This window comes from Geotrypetes seraphini, chromosome 2 (genome assembly GCF_902459505.1).
Source record: "Geotrypetes seraphini chromosome 2, aGeoSer1.1, whole genome shotgun sequence".
Lineage (NCBI taxonomy): Eukaryota > Metazoa > Chordata > Amphibia > Gymnophiona > Dermophiidae > Geotrypetes > Geotrypetes seraphini.
The window spans coordinates 435,272,448-435,297,006 of record NC_047085.1 but is presented as its reverse complement, the minus strand read 5'-3'; the positions used below and the strand labels follow the sequence as shown (position 1 = coordinate 435,297,006).

Genomic DNA, 24,559 nt, shown 5'->3' with positions numbered 1-24,559 from the left:
ACAATTCAGAGTGAGAGAAAAGATAGGATGAAGCTAATCCAAATAACAATTTATAGCAGATACAAGCAAATTTGAAAGTATTCTTGCTTCCATTGGCAACTAGTGCAGCTGGCGGTAATAAGGGCTGACATGTTCCTGTTTTTTCAGTCCAAAGATTAAACGGACAGCTGTATTTTGGATTAGCCTTAATCTTCCTAAGATAGTTTTATAAGATCCCAAATAGATTATATTATAACTAGTCTTTAAGCCCGTTACATTAACGGCTGCTAAAATAGATGTGTGTGTCTGTCTTTCTTTCTCTCTCTCTCCTTGGCCGCTGTCTATCTTTTTTTCTTTGTCTCTCACTCCTTGGACGCTGGCTGTCTGTCTTCCTTTCTGTCTGTCTCTCTGGCCCCCTGTTTGTCTGTCATTCTTTCTGTCTGTGTCTCTCCCTGGCCCACTGCCTGCCTGTATTTCTCTGTTGTGCCATGCCTTCCTGCTCCATGGCCCCCTTCTGTTTCCCCCCTCCCAGAGCAAAGCATGATTGCTGTCTGCCCCCCCAACACACCCCTCCCTCCAAAGCAGCCCTCTTTCCCTCCCCCTGTTGTGCCATGCCTGCCTGCTCTGTGGATCCCTTTTGTTTCCCCCGCCCTCCCAGAGCAAAGCATGATTGCTGTCTGCCCCCCAACACACCCCTCCCTCCAAAGCAGCCCCCTTTCCCTCTCCCCTTGGCCCCCTGCCTGCCTGTATTGCTCCCAAACCGCCGTACTTACCCTCCCTCCATCCCGGCTTCCTGGTCTCTTCTGGCCCACCAGCAGAAACCGCTGCTGCCGCCGTCGCTGCGCTTTGTTGCGTCTGCCCTCCTCTTCAAAGCAGCCTGCTGAGGATCGCTGGCCGGCTGTAGCGAACCTCGCAGGTTGCTCTCCACCTCGGTAGCATGTTCCCTCTGATGTGATCCCGCCCCTCCTCTGATGTACGGGATCGCGTTAGAGGGAATGTAGTACCGAGGTAGCACGGTTCGCTGCAGCCGGCCGGCAATCCTCAGTAGGCTGCTTTGAAGAGGAGGGCAGACGCAACGAAGAGCAGCAGCGGTGGCAGCGGTTTGTTGTCTGACGGGCGTGAATGAGTGAGTGAGGGTGGGAGGGGGGAGTTGCCAGCATGTTCTCCATGTCCGTGGTCGCCGAACTTCGTATGCAGTAGCGTTCTACTGGCATGGAGTTACAGATCACGGACACAGGAACATGAAGTTTGAAGTGTGCTTGCACGCGTGGAGGGGCATAATCGAAAGGGATGTCTAAGTCCGTTTACGTCCATTTCGCAAGTTGTCCAAAGTCTAACGTCCTTTGACTTTCGAAAATCGTCCAATTATACGTCCTGAAGATCTGATCGTCCAAGCTGCTAAAACGTCGATCTTTAAAGCACATTTTCGTCCAAATGTCCGTCCAAGTCCAAAACGTCTAGAACAAGCCCTGTTGGATGTGGGAGGGGCCTGCAAAGTGATGGACAGAACACCCAGACAAGGCACCTAAATAGTGGGGTACCTTACAGGGCACTTCACAAACAGGGTGCCATGTCTTCTTCTCACTACAGCTCCCTTATAGGTGACGGTGAGCCCCCCAAACCACCTCCAGAATCCCCTAGACCCACTTATCTACCACCCCAATAGCCCTTATGGCTGCAGGAGCCACTTATATGCCAGTCAAAAAGGGTTTTGGGGGTGTATAGGGCAGTGCACATGTTTCAGTATCAATGCAGTGATTACAGGGGCTTATGGGCATGGGTCTTCCTCTTTATGTGTCCCTAACCCACCCCCAAGACGACTTAAGCTGCCTCTGGGCTGGACGACTAGGCTTTCCTATGCCAAGCGGCCAGGTGATGATGGTCTGGAGGCTGAATTTTAAAGTTGTGATTAAAATTTTTATGGGGGTGGGGGGTTGGTGACCACTGGGGTAGTGTGTGGGGGTTTGTTTTATGTGTTTTCAGTGCGTATCTGGTGAGTTTTTGTGACCTAGACCATGTTTCAAATGGTCTAAATCACAACGTTCAAGTTCCGTCGATCGTGGGCTGTATCACTTTTGGTTATACATGCTGTACGACTAAGTCTAAGCCGGCCCATGTCCTGCCCAACTCCCGCCCTCGACACGCCTCCCGAAACGCCCCATTTAGCTTTGGACGTTGAGCGGCACTATGAGGTCCTAAGTCGTTTAGAAATACATCCAAAACCCGGTTTGATTATCGGCGCTTGGACGTTTTTGAGAAATGTTCGTCCAAGTGCCGACTTAGGTCGGTTTTTGGACGTTTTTCTCTTTCGATTATGAGCCCCTTAGGGTTTTATTATTAGTGATTCGGATTAATTAACTGCTTTTTCATGAAGCACTTTACAATCTATCCTAAGCATTTTCCCTATCTGTCCTGGAAGGCTCACAATCTAACTGTGGTACCTGGAGCAATGGAGGGTTAAGTGACTTGTCCAGGGTTTCAAGGAGCGAGATGAAACTCATGACCTCAGGGTGCTGAGGCAGCAGCTCTAACCACTAGACCATGCCCCCCCCCCTCCCCCTTACTCTTAAGGAGCTGCTGGCAAGATATGTCTCTACGTAAGTATTAAGGCCATTTTGGCAGGAGAGCACTAGGAAGTCACAGAACAAGTTATGAAGTTTAGAAAAGTAGTACAGAGAGATCTATCTGGCTGCTTCTAGGAGTTTGTTTTAACTGTACATGGGTAGGTTTTTCTTTTTTCTTTTTTAATTGTTTAACCCAGAAATTTGTTTGCGATTATGCCTTGATGAATGAATACTTGCAAGGATATTTAGTTTATGTAATGTAATGTAATGTAATTTATTTCTTATATACCGCTACATCCGTTAGGTTCTAAGCGGTTTACAGAAAATATACATTAAGATTAGAAATAAGAAAGGTACTTGAAAAATTCCCTTACTGTCCCGAAGGCTCACAATCTAACTAAAGTACCTGGAGGGTAATAGAGAAGTGAAAAGTAGAGTTAGAGGAAAAATAAAAATAAAATAAACATTTTAACAAGACAGCATTGATCTAAATACTTTGGAAGGTAGAAGAGAGGAGAGAAAGGAATAGATGCAGAAGGGGGAGCCGTTGAACAGTAGAATTCTGGAGAAATTTAAATGACAGAACTAGAACAAAACAAGGACAAAAGGCAAAACAATAGATAAGATTATCTGTATGGATGTACCGTATACATCTACATCTGGCAACTTGATCTGATGTGTTGCAGCTTTGAACTAGGATTTTGTTCTCATTATGATCCTTTTTTTATAGTCTGTTTCAGCTAATGTTGGAAAAATGAGATACATTTACTTTATTAGATTTTTTATCATGCATGAGGGAGGGAAGGCAAGGGAGCCTAATGCTGCAGAGAAACATAAAGAGGCTTTACTATGATTGGTTTTAGGGGTTTGCCGTAGTTAGCCTGGCCACTGAAAAAACAGCCAGGCTGGCTGAACGCTGTCCATTTGGCAACCCTACCACTTGCCCATGTTATGTCCATCTCCCGCCCACTCCTACATTAAGCAAGTAGCATGTGATTTTTACCACAAGGCCTACCTTTTAGTTCAGGAGATGGCGTGGGCCTATGCTAATGTTTACTGCACAGTAAAACCCACATTAGTTGCTTAACTTTTACCCCCTCTTCTGTGAAACCGCGGCTAGCGGGTTTTAGCGCAGAGAGCCGTGCTGAATGGCTCGTGCTGCTCCCGGCGCTCATAGGAACTCAATGAGCGTCGGGAGCAGCGCGGGCCATTCGGCGCAGCTCTCTGCGCTAAAAACTGCTAGTGCGGTTTCATAGAAGAGGGGGTTAGTAAATGTACCCTTGAGGTTTTCTTGTAGCATTTTCAAGAAAGGAAAATATATGCTAAAGGAGCAGTTCCCAAATTTGTCCTGTAGGACAACTCCCCCCTCCCCGCTCCAAATACAGTTAGGTTTTCAGGATATCCACAGTGAATATTTATGAGAGAGATCTGCTAGGGGTCCCACAGGACAGGTTAAGGAACCACTATACTAGAGTGTATAATGAACAAGGCTCTTAAACATCAAATAAATCAATGAATAATACTGTATACTGTATCAATATATAAAGTTAGCAGTGCTATAGAAACAGCAATCTGACTTTAAAAAAAAAAAAAAAAAGAGTAGCAAGAATTCTGCTGACATGAGGTTTTATGATTTCCTACCAAACACTAGTGCAGATGACAGAACTATTAGCAAGGCTTTCTCTGTCAGGTAAGGCATTGAAAGAGATGGTTATCGAGATTGTTTAGTCTCCTAAGGGACAACTGTTCTTGTGTTACAGCTATTTTTGATGATTTATAAACCATGATGAAAGAGTGGAGAGCCAGTGTAGGAGCCTCTTTAAAACACACACAAAAAGTATACAACAGATTTAAAGACTTGGCTCTGTTCTCCCTTGTCCTCTTTCCCACTTATAATTTGCTTATTTTTGAATGCATGGGGGTAGGGTGGTGAAAGGGAGGAGGGCAGCTACAGTACAGCTAATTTTATTGTTAGGGTGTTTGTTTTTTTTTTTTTAAATCATAAGCAATTCTTTTGTGTTGTTTCAAATTAATGCTCAGTAAATGTCAGCAAGCAGGTTTTCATTACAAGTATCGGCCTCAAGATACTAGAAACTAAGGGGTCAATATTCGTCTATTGTGGTCAGTGTATTTTTTTAAATGCTGGCTGTGGTGCTTAAAAGACAAAATCCAGATATTCAGAGCCACTAACCAGACAGTGGAGCCCTTATACTATCCTGTGCTTACCACAGGGCATGCTTAGGTTTCCTGTGGTACTTTTGGGATCGGCATGCACTACCTAAGGGCTAAAAGAATTGAATTTATATTTTAGCGCTGGGGTGTAGAGAGTAGGCATGTTCTGCACTTACCAGCACAGCTACATCGCTGTGTGCTAACAGATTAGCATATGATTAGCAGGTGAGTCCTTACGGCCTAGAAAATAGGTATCTGTAAGAGCTCATGTGCTAATGGCTATGCGCTAATGAGGATATGAAAATAATGAAAATTGAGGCCCATTTTTATTGCCATAGTAAAAGTGGCCTCTGAGTACAGGAAAGACTCTCGCTGGAGGCAGCTTAATAAAAGGACCCCAGTGAGTGGTGCTGGGCAGTCAGTAACGATTTTCAGTGCCACAATTCAGATAGTGCCACTGAAAATCATAGGCTAGACCTGGCCCTAAGATTTCATGGGAAAAGTTTCAGTCATGTGTTGGTGTACAAATGGAAGGGAGCAGTATTCAGTGAGGAATGAGGTAGTGATGTGCATGAAACTGGAGAGAGAGCTGGGAAAAAGATGATGTGATATATTAAGGTTGTCAAGTAATGTAATGAGGTAACAGCAAGAATCAGAGGAATGCTAGAGTGGAAAGGAAGTACAGCATATATCAAATCTGTAATGGAGGCCATTTTAGAAGCTTCTAAATATCTGTAAATAGCAGTGTCAGAAATCTCTTAGTTACACATTCAGATGTCTGGGAAATTCAAAGGGGCATATCATGGCTATGGTTTGGGCAGACTGAAAAATTTATATGTTTCCTATTTTGCAATGGGAATACAAATAATAATAAAAAAAAGATTTCCCCATTGGCTTTTAAATCTTCTCTGACGTGGGCACAGCTGTTAAAAAAAAAAAAAAAAAAGTGTTCATTTTGGCCAAGGCATAACATGAGGGATTGATAGGGTTAATGCCCTTAAACCCTCATTTTTGCCTTCTGAGAAGGAAAATAAAAAACCTTCAGTGGCTATTGCTGAACTATTGGAACATCCCTAAGGCTCCTCCCCCCTGTATCCGGTATACAGAGGGAGCCTAAGGGAGTCACTGATTGGCTCAGATGCCTAAGACCCCGCTCATGTAAACTTGATAGTGAATCAATCGCTGTTAGAGAATCAGCCAACAGCAATCGAGTCGTTATCTTTAGTGAATCTAGCCCTTAGATACTAGTCTATAAACTTAGCACCTAAATACAATACTTCTCCCTCCGCATTCGCGGTGATAGGGGATTAACATACTTGTGAACACAGAAATACTATGAATAACTGGTTGGAACCTGGAGGGATTCATCAACATACAGTGAGCGCCGGGATCCTTGAAGTTACCCCACCCTCCTCTTCTACAACTTCTTCCACTGCTTCCCAGCTCTCTTTCCAATAGCTTGAGCTGCTTTATGGCTCATAATCAGAACGACATGGAGCACATGTACTCCCCTCCACCACCTTACTCGGGCTGTGGGAAGATCTATCAAGACCCCTCAGCATTTCTCAGCACATTTACATCCTCTCTTCCTTACCCACCCCCTTCTTACCCTTTTCCAAAAGCAGCCACGAACAGTGCGATCTTTCCACTCATTTCAGACTATCCCAGTCTGTTCCAGCCTCAGTGTCAAAGGGAACTGCACAGCATGCCTGACCGCAAGCCTTTCCCCTGCCCTCTGGAGTCAGTTTGTGTGCTCCTGCCTCTCACCTCTCTCTCTCTCCATAATTTGCAATTTCACTCTAGGGGCCCCCGCAATTTTCTCTGTGCATGCTAAGAAATGACGTAATTTGGGGGGGGGGGGGATCCAGCATGCTAAAAATCTCAAATAAACGAAACTGTGATTGCGGAAACCATGAATACAGAGGGAGGAGTGTACCACGCAAATATAAACAGGGTATGCACAGAAGCGGAAAAGAAGCATGTATAAGTTATAGAATACTGTCACCTTGTATGCACAAACTGCCTACTTTAGGTGTGACCATTTACACCAGCCTTTGACATGGCCTATGTGTGCATGGATTACCGTATTTTCACGCATATAACGCGCATACGTGTATAACACACATACGCGTATAGCACGCGGGTCCAAAGCATTTCTGTAAAAAAATTTTTATATAGCACGCACATGCGTATACCGCGCATGCTGCTATAACCTCCTTCCACTCCTGCTTACTCTTCTGGCCTGCGAACCGGCATCCTCCCCCCCCCGCTCGTGTCACCCCCCCCTCCCCCGCGATCCTACATCCCCCCCCCCAGCACCGCAAAACATCTCTTACCTGATTGGGCACCGGCACCAGCACCAATGCACAGGACGTGCCAGTGACAGTGCCCGAAGATCCTCCCTCGTTGTTGCTGGGCTGGGCGGTGTGAGGGAGAGCCTCCTTCTTCCTTGTGCTGGGCTGGACTGGGCTTTGAGCATTTGCGCATGCTCAAAGCCTTCTGGTCTCGCTCTCTCCGAGATTCTCAATCGGCTGGAAACATCCAAATCTGACTTAGATATCCTTTTCTAAAATGCCCCTCCACATCAATGTAGTACGCATTAATAAAATTCCATATATAACCTGCCTGAAATAAAATGTAAAGAACCATATGTTTTGGGAGGTAAGAATCATGAATTGATGCTATTGAATATCCTGACTACTGGGATGGGCCGACAGTGTGCCATTAAAAGAAGAAAAAGAAAATGTGAAAAAGCATTCAGAGACAAAGATAAATTCCTTTGTTAAAATAAAATCCATCTGTTAAGAGAACAGGAGATTGGTTAATATAAATAGCATCTCTGCCAAATTAAGGCTGAACAGAAGATTTTGTTGAGAGTGATAGATGGATTAATATCTGCTGTATCCTGAGGAACACCCTATTGCAACATTCATTTTTCCAGTGCGCGTCTAGTTTTCACTAGTTGAGTTATGGACTTGTAACCTACATACATTTTATTTATTTATTCTAGCGGTAGCCTATCTGTACTCAATCATTTGTCCCTATTTGTCCCGATGGGCTCACAATCTATCTAACATACTTGGGTCAAAGGAGGATAAAGTGATTTGCACAGGATCACAAGGAGAAGCATGGGGCTTGAACCCACAACCTCAGGGTGCTGAGGCTGTAGCTCTAACCACTCCACCACTTCACTATCATTAAATTGCAGAGAGAATTTTGTCAAAACAGGAGGAAAATATGACAGAGGCTGAAAATGAAATTGGATTGACAGGAACCCTGCAATCCCCTGGCACTGGTGCTTCAGACTCAGATGTGGCCACTCTAATGAATGCAACTAAATTAATGAGAGCTGACATCTTAAATACAATCACAGATATCAGAGATTAGAGCAAGAATATGGTGACACAATATTAACTGAACACGGGAGCAGACTGTCGCCACAACAGACTGATGACATAGGGTTATTTTCCAAGGACTGTGCTCAGCAGAGATGGTGTGCATCCATCAAGGAAGGGAAGAAGTGTCTTCAGCAGCAGACAGGCTAATCTGAAAAGGGCTTTAAACTAGAATCATTGGGGCTGGGTGATCAAAGTCCCCGGGTGTAAGTATAAGCCCTCAGGTAAGTGAATTGTTAAATACCTTTACACACATGGGAAAAAGAGGCAATGTCTGGACAGCAGTATATACTAATGCTTGAAGTATGGGAAACAAGATTCTTGATCATTCTAGAGCAGTGGTTCCCAAACCCAGGACCCCCAGCCAGTCGGGTTTTCAAGATATCCCTAATGAATATGCATGAGAGAGATTTGCATATAATGGAAGCGACAGGTATGCAAATCTCTCTCATGCATATTCATTAGGGATATCTTGAAAACCCGACTGGCTGGGGGTCCCCCAGGACAGGGTTTGGGAACCACTGTTCTAGAGGCTATGATGGAAGATTCTGATTTGGAATTATTGGTGTCAACAGAGAATCATGACTGGGATATAGCTATTCCAGTCTGTAATCTGTTCAGGGAAGACAGGGTAGGAAGAAAAGGCGAAGGATTAGCATTATATGTTAATCATCATATTAAACCAGACAATTGCAGAATCTGCAGGGTAAGAAAGAGGCTCTGTGGGTCAATCTGCAAAGAGGTAACAGAAAATGTATTTACATTGGTGTGATATATATAGAAACATGACGGCAGATAAAGGCCAAATGGCCCATCTAATCTGCCCATTTGCAGTAACCAGTATCTCTTTCTTTCTGAGAGATCCCACATGCTTATCCCAGGCCCTCTTGAATTCAGACACAGTCTCTGTTTCCACCACCTCTTCTGGGAGACTGTTCCATGCATCTACCACCCTTTCTGTAAAAAACGTACTTTCTTAGATTACTCTGGAGCCTATCACCTCTTAACTTCATCCTATGCCCTCTCATTGCAGCGTTTCCTTTCAAATGAAAGAGACTTGACTCATGCACATTTACATTACGTAGGTATTTAAACGTCTCTATCATATCTCCCTTCTCCTGCATTTCTTCCAAAGTATACAGATTGAGATCTTTAAGTCTGTCCCCATACGCCTTATCACAAAGACCACGCACCATTTTAGTAGCCTTCCTCTGGACCGACTCCATCCTTTTTATATCTTTTTGAAGGTGCGACCTTCAGAATTGTACACAATATTCTAAATGAGGTCTCACCAGAGTCTTATACAGGGGCATCAATATCTCCATTTTGCTACTGGCCATACTTCTCCCTATGCAACCTAGCATCCTTCTAGCTTTCGCTGTTACCTTTTCAACTTGATTGGCCACCTTATGATCATCACATACAATCATACCCAAGTCCCGCTTTTCGTCATGCACATAAGTTCTTCACCCCCTAAACTGTACCATTCCCTTTGGTTTTTGCAACCCAAATGCATGACCTTGCATTTCTTAGCATTAAATTTTAGCTGCTAAATTTCAGACCATTCTTCAAGTTTCACCAGATATTTCGTCATATTATTCACACCATCTGGCATGTCTACTCTATTGCAGATTTTGCTATCATCTGCAAAGAGGCAAATCTTACTCAACAACCCTTCAGCAATATCATTTATAAAAATGTTAAAAAGAACAGGCCCAAGAACAGAACTTTGAGGCACACCACTGATGACATCCCTTTCCTCAGAGCAATCTCCATTGATCACTACGCTCTGTCACTTTCCACTCAACCAGTTCCTGACCCAGCCCAAAGGGCACTCAGTTTATTTATTAGACATCTGTGTAAAACTCTGTCAAAGGCTTTGCTAAAATCTAAATACACCATATCTAGCGCACATCCTCTATCCAATTCTCTGGTCACCCAGTCAATGAAATTGATCAGATTTGTCTGACAGGACCTACCTCTAGTGAATCCATATTGCCTCTGATCCTGTAATACACAGGATTCCAGCAACTTGACCATTCTTTGTTTTAAAAGCGTTTACATGAATTTGCTTACCACAGAAGTCAGACTTACCGGTCTATAATTCCCTACTTCTTTCTTACTTACACTTTTGTGGAGAGGGACAACATCTGCCCTTCTCCAGTCCTCCGGTACCACTCCCAACTCTAGAGACACATTTTAATGTTTTGTTTAATATTATGTTAGCTTAATTGCACTTTCTGTACAAGACGAAATGCTTGTTAAATAATGTAAAAATTTCTAAAATAAATAAATAAATTAAAAAAAAAGAAAAAAGAAAAGGTCAGTCAGCGGAGCTACCAGAACTTCCCTAAGTTCCTTCAGCACCCTCGGATGTACATCATCCAGCCCCATCGCTTTGTCTACCTTTATTTTAGTTAGCTCCTCACAAACATAACCCTCTGAAAATTGATCAGGATCTATTACTCCTCCATCCCTATTCAAGTTTGTCTTCTGTGGCCCCACTCCTGGCGCTTCAGCCGTGAACACAGAACAGAAATATTTGTTAAGCAATTTGGCCTTTCCTTTATCAGCTTCTACATATTCCTCCCCTTCACCTTGAGTCTCACAATGCCACTTTTGCACTTCTTCCTATCACTAATATATCTAAAAAATGTCTTGTCTCCCTGTTTTACCGTTTCAGTTATTTTTTCTTCCATTTGTATCTTTTCTTTCCTGACTACACGACCAGCCTCTCTTAACTTTTCCAGATATTTTTGCCTATCTTCCTCTTTCTGCGATCTCTTGTAGTTCATGAAAGCTAACCTCTTATTCCTTACCTTCTCAGCTACTACTTTTGAGAACCAAAGCGGCCTTCTTTTCTTCTTACTTTTACTTTCTTGCCTAACAAAAAGGTTTGTCGCCCTTACAATCAGTGCTGAGGAGCCGGGAGATAAATGTTCCGACTCCGACTCCTCAGTTTTTTGTACTTCAGACTCCGACTCCAGTACCCGAAATTTCCTCCGACTCCGACTCCTCGACTCCGACTCCACAGCCCTGCTTACAATTGCTCCTTTCAGTTTTTCCCACCGCATTTCCTCTCCTTCCAGACGTTCCCACCCAGACAATTCCTTGACGTAAATCCCCATCCGAACAAAGTTAGTTTTTTAAAGTCTAGAACCTTTGCTTTTGAATGAGCCCTCTCTATACCCATCTTAATATTAAACCGTACCATGCAGTGATCACTAGATGCCAAATGATCATGCATTGTAACATCAGAAACACTTTTCCTGTTTGTAAGCACTAAGTCCAGTATGACCCCATCCTGCGTGGGTTCCATTACCAACTGCTGGAACAGTTCTCCTTGTAGAAAATCCAGGATCTCCCTACTTCTAGAGGACCCCGCAATAGGGATACCCCAATCAACATCCGGCATGTTAAAATCACCTATTAGCAAGACTTCCCCTTTTTTAGAGATATTCTGAATGACCTGGAACTCTCTTCCTCTATGCTTAAGAACTGAACAAAACCTGCAAAAGTTTAAAAGCAGTCGAAAGTGTTTTCTTTTTAAAGATGCCTTTAACTGACAATATGATACATATTTACTTTAACAGTGTCCAAAATTTCTCTCTTTTTCAGTTTTCCAGCAATTCTTTACCTTCCTACTCCCTTTTGTATTTCCCTTCTGTGTACCTTTTCTTTAAATATTGTAGTTCTCCCCCATTCCCATTGTTTTCTGAGGCTTAAGTATGTCAGTCAGCCCAAGAATGTCCTATTATCAGTCATGTACGTCTAATTGGTCTAAAGGTTTGTCTCCTTGTTATTTTTAAATTTTTTCTGTACAACGCTTTGTACCTTTGGATAAGCGTTTAATCAAAAACTTGAATAAACTTAAACTTAACTTAAACTTAAATCTCTATCTACTTCTTCCGTCTGTGAAGGAGGCCTGTATATCACACCAATGTAAATATATTCACCATTCCCTCTTTCCAAATTGATCCACAGTGCCTCTTCCTAGCCTTGCAGATCCTGCAATTGTGTGGCTTTAATATGATCTTTAACATATAACGCTACTCCCCCTCCTTTTCTTCCTACCCTGTCTTTCCTGAACAGATTATAGCCTGGTATAATTACATCCCAGTCATGGTTCTCCGTGAACCACATCTCCATGATCGCTTTTATATCCAACTCCTCTTCGTCCATCATAGTTTCTAGATCCAGAATCTTGTTTCCCATACTTTGAGCATTAGTATATACTGTTTTCCATACATTGCCCCCTTTTCCCATTCTTGTAGAGGTATTCAGTGATTTACATACCTCAAGGCTTATACTCACCTGGGAGCTTTGATTACCCTGTTTAAAGCCCTCTTCAGTAGATTAGCCAGCCTACGGCGAAGACACTTCTTCGATAGATGCACACCATTCCTGCTCAGCAGCCCTTGAAAAATCATCCCATGGTCAAGGAAGCCAAAACGGTCTTGACAACACCATTCACGTATCCACGCATTCATCTCCAGGATGCGAGCTTCTCTGCCCTGGCCTTTACCCTCATCAGGGAAGATGGATGAGAATACCATCTATGCACCTGTCTGCTTCACCTTCTCTCCCAGAGCCATAAAGTCACTTTTGACACGTTTGCAGGGGTACCTGGCAGTATGGTTAGTGCCAATGTGGATGAGTTACGTCAGATAGTAGTCATCAGGCTTGATGAGTCTTGGCAAGCTCTCCGTAATGTCTTGGATTTTGGCACCAGGTATACAGCATATGTCTCATGACATCATGTCTGGTCTGCAGACAGAAGAAGTGGACAGAGATTTAATACTGGTAGAAGAAATTCAAAATATAGGTGTAAAAGGGGAAGTACTATTAATAGGTGATTTTAATATGCCAGATGATGATTGGGGGGGGGGGTGGGGGGTCTCTGACAAGTAGGGAAAATCCTGGATTCTCTAAAAGGAGAGCTTTTGTTGTAAGGGCAACAAACCATTTGTAAGGAAAGTAAGTAAGAGGAGGAAAGCCACTTTAGTTTTCAATAGTAGCTGAGAAGGTAAGGAAAAAGAGGTTAGCTTTCATAAACTACAAAAGATTGTAGAAAGTGGAAGACAGGGAAAAATATCTGTAAAAGATAAGAGAGGCTGGTCAAGTAGTCAGGAAAGCAAAGATGCAACTGGAAGAAAAAAATTTCCAACATGGTAAAACGGGGAGACAAGGCACTTTTTAAATATGATAGTGATAAGAGGAAGTGCAAAAGTGGCATTATGAGACTCAAACATGAAGGTGAGAAATACGTAGAAGCTGTTAAAGACTATAATAACATGAGGAGAATGGCATAAAAGAAACTTAGAGGAACAGCTTCAAAGGTCAAATATTTACATCAGGCGTGGATGTTATTCAAAAATACCATCCTGGCTCCTTGATTAACTTTAAAAAAAACAACTCTCCCTTATATTATCAGTAAGCACCAAACGGGTTTAGTTGCTCAAAGACATGTCTTTTCACATGTTAAACTTAATGAAAACCATGGAAGATCCGGCCTTCTCCGTGTCCTTGGATGCAGAGAAGGCCTTTGATCGTGTAGAGTGGACCTTCATGTATCAAGCAATGGATTGGTTTGGTGTAGGATCCGGATTTATTCAAATGATTCAAACCCTGTATAGTTCCTCTTCTGCCAGATTATATATTAATAATACTTTTTCAGAGCATTTTTGTTTGGAGAGGGGAGTTAGACAAGGGTGTCCACTATCTCCTTTGCTTTTTGACATTGTTCTGGAACCCTTGCTATTGGCTATTCAACAGGCAAAGGAAATACAAGGTATTCCTTATGCAGGTCGGGAATATAAGGTCTCTGCTTATGCAGATAATATTTTGCTTCATTTGAAGAATCATTCCGCATTTACTAGATTTGATTGACCGATTTGGAAAATTTTCTGGATAGAAAATAAATTGGAGTAAATCGGAGGTTCTTCCATTAAATGTACATTTTGTAAAAGGATTATTTGATTCATTCCCTTTCCTTTGGAAGGAAGAGGGTATAAAATATTTAGGTATTTGGATTAAAAAATGCTGGAAGATACAATGAGAGTAAATGAAAAATCTTTATTGCTGAAGCTTACAGAATTGTGTGAGCAATGGAACCCAATATATCTTTCTTGGTGGGGGAGAGTTCAGACTGTCAAGATGATGATTTTGCCTGTAATTTGCTACCAAATGAGTATGTTGCCAGTTTATTTTCAAGGGTCCTTTTATAAGAAATTAAATAGTATTCTTACTAAATTTATTTGGCTGGGTAAAACTGCCAGAATAGCTTTAGTATCTTTACAAAAACCAATTGTGGCAGGTGAGGGTAAATTTTCCAAATTTTTATAGGTACTATCAGGCCTATATACTGCGTCAGGGTATGTATTGGATCATTCCTGAGCTCATGGAACATCTCCCTGATTGGCTTTACTTAGAATGGCAACTTATATCCCCATTAAGATTATGTTGTACAGTGAGTATCAAATTGCCCAGAATTTATAAGGACAATAGTATCTTATTTGCCACATGGAGCACCTTAAAATTTATTAACAACTTAACAGAGATTCCAGTAGAAAAATCCATGTGTTAGTCCTTATGGTTGAACTCCAAGATTCAAATTGGCGAGTCAAGTTTCAAGTTTATTATTTTTCTTGATTAATCGCTCAATCCAAATTCTAAGCGATGAACATTTAAAAATACATTCAATGGGGGACAAACAATACAAATTAAATAATAACATCGGGTAATTACTCAGTACATGTTCTCATTACATAGGGTAAGATAGGGTTTTGAAATACAATTAATTAAAGAAAAGCAAAAACAAAGGATAAACACAATAGGGAATCATATAACATTAAAACATATAATAATAGAATCACTGGTCTTTAAATTATTGAATTAAATATTAAAAGCATCGTTAAAAAGAAATGTTTTTAAATTGCTTTTAAATTTTCCTAAATCCTTCTCCATTCTTAAATAAATTTGAAGAGCGTTCCAAGTCTGTGGAGCGGTTACTGACAAGATAAACTGCTGTCTAGTATTAATAATCTTCAAGGAAGGAATGGTCAATAAATTTTGCTCGTTAGATCTTAAAGTTCTACTCGGATGATATGGTATTAATAGCTTGTATATGAATGCTGGAGTCTTGTAAAATAAAGATTTAAAGATAAGTAAACAAAGTTTGTATGTTATCCGATGGATAACTGGAAGCCAATGTGCATTTTTTAGAAGGGGTGTGACATGATCAAATTTTCTGGATTTACCGTATTTTCACGCAGATAACGCGCACCTGTGTAAAACGCGCACATGGGTATAGCGCGCAGAAACCACGATTTTATGTACAAAAACTTTTGTATACCGCGCTCACGGGTATACCGCGCATGCAGCCCGACTGTCCTTTCGCCCGCCCCGACTCTCCTCTGGCCACCCCGACTCTCCTTTCGCCCTCCCCGACTCTCCGTGCGCTGTCCCGACTCTCCGTTCACCCTCCCTGACTTTCCGTGCACTGTCCTGACTCTCCGTTCACCCTCCCTGACTTTCCGTGCACTGCCCCGCCTCTCCGTGCGCTGTCCCGACTCTCCGTTCACCCGCCCTGACTTTCCGTGCACTGCCCCGACTCTCCGTGCGCTGTCCCGACTCTCCGATACATCCCCCCCCCGGCAGGACCACTCACACCCCCACCCCGAAGGACCGCCGACTCCCCGACAATATCGGGCCAGAAGGGAGCCCAAACCCTCCTGGCCACGGCGACCCCCTACCCCCACCCCGCACTACATTACGGGCAGGAGGGATCCCAGGCCCTCCTGCCCTCGACGCAAACCCCCCTCCCTCCAACGACCGCCCCCCCCAAGAACCTCCGACCGCCCCCCCCAGCCGACCCGCGACCCCCCTGGCCGACCCCCACGACACCCCCACCCCCCTTCCCCGTACCTTTGATAGTTGGCCAGACAGACGGGAGCCAAACCCGCCTGTCCGACAGGCAGCCAACGACGGAATGAGGCCGGATTGGCCCATCCGTCCCAAAGCTCCGCCTACTGGTGGGGCCTAAGGCGCGTGGGCCAATCAGAATAGGCCCTGGAGCCTTAGGTTCCACCTGGGGGCGCGGCCTGAGGCACATGGTCGGGTTGGGCCCCGTCTGTCCGGCCAACTACCAAAGGTACGGGGAAGGGGGAGGGGTGTCGTGGGGGTCGGCCAGGGGGGTCGCGGGTCGGCTGGGGGGGCGGTCGGAGGTTCTTGGGGGGGGGGCAGTCGTTGGAGGGAGGGGGGTTTGCGTCGAGGGCAGGAGGGCCTGGGATCCCTCCTGCCCGTAATGTAGTGCGGGGTGGGGGTAGGGGGTCGCCGTGGCCAGGAGGGTTTGGGCTCCCTCCTGGCCCGATATTGTCAGGGAGTTGGGGAGTCGGCCGGGCAAGAGGGCTTGGGCTCCCTCTTGCTCCGATCGTGGATGCGGGTGTGGGTGGGAGCGCGTGCGAGCGGTCGTTCGGGGTGGGGGTGCGAGCGGTCCTGCTGGGGGGGGTGAATCGGGCGTCGGGCGGGGTGGGAACTATGTAAAAAAATTTTTGTATACCGCGCTCACGCGTATAACGCGCGAGGGGTATGCGCGGTAGGTAAAAACGCGTATAACGCACGCGTTATATGCGTGAAAATACGGTAGTCTAAGATCCTCTGGAAGCATTGGTTACAGGCAGGTATACGTACACTAGATCAGTGTTTTTCAACCTTTTTTGGGCAAAGGCACACTTGTTTCATGAAAAAAATCACGAGGCACACCACCATTAGAAAATGTTAAAAAATTTAACTCTGTGCCTATATTGACTATATATAAAGTAATTCTCTTGAATAGGAATCAAATAAACACAAAGAAAGTATTTTATAATACTGCCACCGCCAACAACACCGTTGGCGGCGGTGGCACTCAAATGGCTAAAGAGCCGCAGTTTGCCGGCCTAGGGACAACACTGGAGGGTGGCCAGCTGTGCACCCCCTTGGGACGTAAACCCGGGGTGGGGCAGACCGCCCCCCCCCACCCTGGTATGCCACTATTTGTACCTCACTCCCTCCCTATGACCAAAAATTCTCCTTTCTTCTATTCCCCGTGTACACAACCATCTCTTTCCCTCCCTTCCTCTCTCCAAAGTCCATGCCTTCTGTGTCCAAAAACGCATTCCCTCCCCCACCTCAGCATCTCTTTCCCTCCCTTCCTCTCTCCCTCCCTTCCTCTCTCCCAAGTCCATTTCTTCTGTGTCCAAAAACGCATTCCCTCCCCCACCTCAGCATCTCTTTCCCTCCCTTCCTCTCTCCCTCCCTTCCTCTCTCCCAAGTCCATTTCTTCTGTGTCCAAAAACGCATTCCCTCCCCCACCTCAGCATCTCTTTCCCTCCCTTCCTCTCTCCCAAGTCCATGCCTTCTGTGTCCAAACACTCATTCCCTCCCCCACCTCAGCATCTCTTTCCCTCCCTTCCTCTCTCCCAAGTCCATTTCTTCTGTGTCCAAAAACGCATTCCCTCCCCCACCTCAGCATCTCTTTCCCTCCCTTCCTCTCTCCCAAGTCCATGCCTTCTGTGTCCAAACACTCATTCCCTCCCCCACCTCAGCATCTCTTTCCCTCCCTTCCTCTCTCCCAAGTCCATGCCTTCTGTGTCCAAACACTCATTCCCTCCCCCACCTCAGCATCTCTTTCCCTCCCTTCCTCTCTCCCAAGTCCATTTCTTCTGTGTCCAAAAACGCATTCCCTCCCCCACCTCAGCATCTCTTTCCCTCCCTTCCTCTCTCCCAAGTCCATGCCTTCTGTGTCCAAACACTCATTCCCTCCCCCACCTCAGCATCTCTTTCCCTCCCTTCCTCTCTCCCAAGTCCATTTCTTCTGTGTCCAAAAACGCATTCCCTCCCCCCACCTCAGCATCTCTTTCCCTCCCTTCCTCTCTCCCAAGTTCATGCCTTGTGTCCAAAACGCACTCCCTCCCCCCTTTTGTGTTCCGTGTTTGCCTACCAGCCCATCTTTGCAACTTTCTCAGCAAAACGAAGCTCAAGCCGCGAGGCTTGTCTTCTGCTTCCTGTCTGCCCTGCCGCACACAAATAGCCGAACGGAAGTATTCTCCGACGTCAGCGCTGACGTCGGAGGGCAGGCTTTGCTTAAGCCCTCCCTCCGACGTCAGCGCTGACATCGGGGAACGCTTGCGATCGGCTATATGTTAGCTGCAGGGCAGGCAGGAACAGAAGACGAGCCTCGCGGCTGGAGATGTATTGAACTCCGCGGGTCCCCCGTCCAGCTCTCTCCTGTCCACGTGGGGCAGACCGCCCCTCTCCCTAGACTGGTGGTACTGCCCTGATGGCGGCCCTGACCGTACGGCACACCAGGCAACATCTCGCGGCACACTAGTGTGCCGCGGAACAGCGGTTGAAAAACACTGCACTAGATGATGTGATAACTAATGGGAAAATGCTTTATTTTTCATGACTGCAACAATCATTCGGTATTTCAAAATCTCAAATATATAAGTGGTTGCAGTTGAAGCAAGCCATTCATAAGGGTTCCCTGATTGGTGAAATCTAAAAAATCGGTATAGCTTGCCGGGCCTATGCTTCCAAATAGATTTGCTGGGGCATCAGGCAGCCAAGTGGTATAAATTAATATCTGGCTATATGAATAAGAAACTAAAAATAAGTTTGAGAGATTTTTGGAGCATTGAGATTAAGCAGCAGACTTCTGCTACTCAATGGACACAGATTTGGTCTTGGAGAATGAGGTGTACAGCATCAGCATCTATGAGACAAACCTGGTTTTGTTTGTTGCATAGAAGTTTTTGGACCCCTGTTCGTTTGCAGAAATTAGATAGTTCTAAGTCAAATAGATGCTGGCACTGTCATCTCTATATAGGGACATTGGATCATCTATTGTCCTTTGATACTCAGTTTTTGGAGATCTATATGGGGATATATTACTCTGAGTCTGGAGACTGTGGTTCCGCTGTCATATGAAGCGGTATTATGTGGGACACTGTTATCTCCTACATCCCCAGTAGACAGGCATAAAAATAAAGATATTGGGTATAATGACTGGTTTTTGACTTGTCTTGCTGAGTTCTTTAGTCTCCGTGCAGAACCCCGCGGATGACTATCTTATCTTTAGTTTTGAATAGGTTATGTACGTGTTCAGACTGTAGTGTTTTCTTTGTATGTGACTTTGTTAAAATAAAAATTTTGGAAACCAAAAAAAAAAGTAAATCTGCTGATGACACAAAGTTGTTCAAAGTTGTTAAATTGCGAGAGGATTTTGAAAAATTGCAAGAGGACCTTGTGAGACTGGGAGACTGAGCATCAAAATGGCAGATAACGTTTAATGTGAGTTTCAAGTTTATTAAAAAATTATTAAACCACCTAATCAGACTTCTAGGCGGTGTACATCAATAAAAGTATTATACATAATACATTTAAAGTTAAAACAAAGTATCAGAATTAGTAAGTAGACACATCACTAGGGAGTATTAATACAACAAGCAAATAACACAAGATAAACACTGACAAAAGTGCAAAGTGGGAAAGAGGAACCCAAACTATAGCTACATGATGCAGGGTTCCACCTTAGGAATCACTTCCCAGGAAAAGGATCTAGGTGTCATCATTGAGGATACATTGAAACCCTAAGCTCAATGTGTGACGGCGGCTAAAAAAGCAAATAGAATGTTAGTAATTATCAGAAAAGGAATGGAAAACAAAGATGAAAATGTTATAATGCCCTTGTGTCACTTTATGGTATGGCTGCACATCGAATACTGTGTGCAATTCTGGTTGCTGTATCTTAAGATATAGTGGAATTAGAAAAAGGACAGAGAAGGGCGACGAAAATGATAAAAGGGATGGGACGACTTCCCTGTGAGGAAAGGCTAAAGCAGCTAGGGCTCATCAGCTTGGAGAAGAGATGGCTCAGGGGTGATATGATAGAGGTCTGTAAAATACCGAATGGAGGGGAAAGAGTACATAACTATGAATTGTTTGTTTATTCTGTCCAAAAATGCTGGGATTAGGGGGCATGCAATGATGCAACTAAGTAGTAGATTTAAAACAAACTGGAGAAAATATTTCTTCACACAACATGTAATTAAACTCTGGAATTCATTGCTGGAGAATTTGGTGAAATGAGTTAGCTTAGCAGGGTTTAAAAAAAGGTTTGGCTAATTTCCTAAAAGAGAAGTCCATAGGCCATTATTGAGATGGCATGGGGAAATCCACTGCTTATTCCTAGGATAAGCAGCATAAAATCTGTTTTACTACTTGGGATCTAGCTAGATACTTGGGATTTGGGTTGGCCACTGTTGGAAACAAGATACTGGGCTTGATCAACCTACAGTCATGCTTGAATTCCTTCATAGGTCAGCTGTTCAATTAGAGCAATGCTTTGTAACTTGGATGTGACTAAAACAGGTCTAGATAAAAGCATCCTCTTTTTTAGACATGGGTGTTTCTTCCCATTTGAAAATCCCTATTGGACGTCCTAGTTTTGGGCCCTCCCTAGTCCTGCCCAAAACACATCTACAACATGTGCCCTTGCTATTTGGATGAATAGCTGCTAGAAATGCCCAAATTCTGACTTTTCAAAATCAAGATTTGGATGTTTTTAGCAGACGGACTTTTTAAAGGCATTTTAAGATGTCCATCTGCTTTGAAAACGAGCACATTAATTACATAGAAACAACGTGATGCTCTGTCATGGTAACACAGTAACATAGTAAATGATGGCAGATAACGACCCGAATGGTCCATCCAGTCTGCCCATCCATACATTCTATAAATTTAAATTGTTCTTTTCCTTAGATATTTCTGAAACAGAAACCCAGAGCTCTGCCCGGTTCTGTGCTTAGGTTCCATCTACTGGAATCTCCATCAAAGCTCACTTCAGCCCATCTATACCAACCCAGCCATCAAAATCCTTCCCAGCCTATCCTCAAATGAAAGGCCATACACGGGACACAGACCTTGCAAGTCTGCCCAGTTCTGGCCTTAGTTCTTCAATATACGGTACACCATTATTTTCTGATTAGAGATCCTCTGTGTTCTCCCATGCTTTTTTGAACCCTGTCACCGTTTTCCTCTCTACCACCTCCCTTGAGAGGGCATTCCAAGCATCAACCACCCTCTCCATAAAGAAGAACTTCCTAACATTACTCTTAAGTCTACCACCCCTCAGCCTCAAATTATGGCCTCTGGTTTTACTATTTTTCTTTCTCTAGAAAAGGTTTTGTTCTGCATTAATACCTTTCAAGTATTTGAACATCTGAATCATATCTCCCCTGTCCCTCCTTTCCTCTAGGGCAGTGTTTATCAACATGTGGAAAGCTTACCCTTAGGGCAGTGGTTCCCAAACCTGTCCTGGGGGACCTCCAGCCAGTCAGGTTTTCAAGATATCCCTAATGAATATACATGAGAGAGATTTGCATAAAATAGAAGTGACAGGTATGCAAATCTCTCTCATGCATATTCATTAGGGATATCTTGAAAACCTGACTGGCTGGGGGTCCCACAGGACAGGTTTGGGAACCATTGCCTTAGGGGTACGCAAGTCTCTTGTAGGGGGTCTGCTCCACCATGGATATTGCCTGCCAGCCCATCTCTGCCTGCCTCCCTCCATCAAACCCAACCCCAGCCCCCACTCCTCTCAGCTGGATCCGACCTCTCCCCCAGTTCCCGATTCCCCCAACTCCCCGCCACCGTATTTTAAAAACTTTGTTCATCCAGCAGTGTAACGAAAACAGCCTCCCACTGTCTGCCTCCCTGCCCTGGAAGTGTTTTTTCTGCAGCCTATGCAGAACGCTGCAGAAATAACACTTCTTGGGCACTGGCAGACGGCGGGAGGTAGGCTTCGTTCCTGATTTAAAATACAGCAGCGGGGAGCTGGTAGGTATGGGAATTGGGAACTGGGAAGAGGTTGGATCCAGCTGAGAGGAGTGGGGGCTGGAGTTGGGAATAAGGGAAGGACAGATGCTGCACGGGCTGGGGGTTAGGATGGGAGGGAAAGAGAGATGCTACAGGTGGGCGAGGGAACAGGAAAGAGAATTGTTAGATATAGGTGTGGGTGGAGTAAGAGGGATAGAAATGGTGCACATGGGGAAAGGAAGAAAGAAGAAAATTGGGCGTAGAGAGAGAGAGAGAGAGAGGAGAGAGGTAGAGATGCATGGGGAGAGAATGGTGAAAGAGAAAAATGTTGAATATGGTGGTGGAGAGGGAACAGGGACAGATTGAAGGGGATACAAGGTGAAGGAAAATTGAACATAAAGATGGAGGGAGAGATGTGGCATGGTGCTGGAGAGGGGTGATAGAAGGAGAAATGGGCATGGGGCTGATGGGCAGTGGTGAAAAATGCTGCACATGCTCCAGGGGATGAGAGAAGGAGAAATTTTAGATGTGACAGTAGAGGGGGTGGAGTGATGCCTAGATCTCTCAAGACAGATGGACAATGAGAGAGAGGGAGACATGTTGCCAATAGGGGTGGAGGAGAGAGGAAGAAAAGTTGGACTCATGGAGGGACAGCGAGAGATGTTGGTTGAGGAAGGAAACGAGGTCTGGAGGAGATGAAGCATGCAGGAGGCAGAAAGAAAGAAAGAAATATTGGATGCACAGTCAGAAGGAAGTGTAACCAGAGACTCATGAAATCACCAGACAACAAAGGTAGGAAAATTGATTTTATTTTCAATTTAGTAAATGAAATGTGTCCATTTTGAAAATTTATATCTTCTGTCTATATTTTGCACTATATTTGTCTATTTTTGTATAGTTGTTACTGAGGTGACATTGCATATTTTAAAGTCATCTGCCTTGACCTCTTTGAAACCCCCCCAAATATAAATGATAATTAAGATTTTCTCTGCGCACCGTGTGCTGTGAGGTTTTTTTTTAAGTTTGTTGTTACTGTGTATTAAGATTATATTGTGTATACAGTATATTAAAAATGGATGGAAGAAATTGTATTACAATTAGTACTATTATTATTGAGATGGAGCTTGGGAAGGGGTACTCTTGATATTTGTTAGACTTATGGGGTTCTTGGCAAGAAGAAGTTGAGAAACAGGGTATACATATTCAGGGCTTCCAGTCTCTCTTCGTACGTCTTTTGATGCAAACCTCCTACCATTTTTGTCACCTTTCTCTGGACCACTTCGTGTACAGGGGCATCAACATGTTCTTTCTTCTACTGGTTACGCCTCTCTCTTTACAGCCTAGCATCCTTCTGGCAACAGCCACCACCTTGTCACATTGTTTCTTTGCTTTTAGATCTTCGGACACTATCACCCCAAGGTCCCTCTCACCATTCATGCATATTAGCCTCTCACCTCCCAGCACATACGGCTCCTTCCAATTTTTAATCCCCAAATGCATTACTCTGCACTTTGTTGCATTGAATTTTAGTTGCCAGATATTAGACCATTCCTCTAACTTTTGCAGATCTTTTTAATGGCTTTTAATTTTTTTAGTTTTTATTCAACTTCTTTTATTGTGTGTGTTTGGGGATTTTTTTTTTTTTACCTACTGTAAACCGCATAGAACTCTATGGCCTTGTGGTATATAAACTGATTATTATTTTTCATGTTTTCCATTCACTTAACAAGTTTAAAGGACTTTAAAAAGCTGGCTCTTCAAGGACACTTTCAAATGAGTTTTTCGGATTCTTTTGAACTCAAATATTCCTCAGAGAGCTATTATCCCTATAAAAGAAAATTAATGGGTAATGATTCCCTATCCTAATGTTCTAATCCTATATGTTTGCTTTTTCTCCTAAACATTGTAGTTCAACCTATTGCCCTCTTGTTTTGTGTATCGTCAGAGCTTTAAAGTATGCTTTTTTGTACTAAAACCCTGTTTTTATATTTGTAAATCGCATTGGATCACGATATTGCGATCAAATCAAATCTTATATAAACTTGAAACTTGAATGTTACTTTTTTTGAGGAAATATTCTATTGAGACAGGGTTTGAGGACTGTAGCTCAAGCATTTCAGTGTTTTCTGCTCTGGACTATGGCAAGTTCTTATTCATTGGTTTGCTACTAAAACTTATCCAAGTGCTTCTGCTTCTGCAGCATGTGGCAGCACAATTTTTGACAGGTTGTACACAGTAGGAGCATGTGTCACCATAGTCATGAAGCCTATTTGGCTCCCAGAGCAGAGTCAAGATCACTAATCTGACATGACAAATATTGTCGGATGTTACATTGGTTTCCAGTTGAAGTAAGGATACTTTTTAAGATGGGCCGCATTTATTATAAATACACTTCCACAAAATTATGAATGCAATGATGTCATGCAAAATAATAACAATAATAGCCAGTACTGCTTCAGTTTGGGAGAACGTTCAGATAGAACTAGAGGAAAAGCCTCAGACAGGGGCCCTCCCACCACCACAATGGTGGAAAAGGTGGTTGGGTTGGTAACCTCACTGGCAAAAACCTCTATAAGACTCCCAATT

General features: G+C 43.8%; 1 protein-coding gene across 3 annotated transcripts in view; it reads left to right on the top strand.

The window, feature by feature from the left end:
- Positions 1 to 24,559, top strand: part of NEBL (nebulette) — a 513,560-nt gene that overhangs the window by 33,173 nt on the left and 455,828 nt on the right. The gene's annotated exons all lie outside the window — the stretch shown is intronic.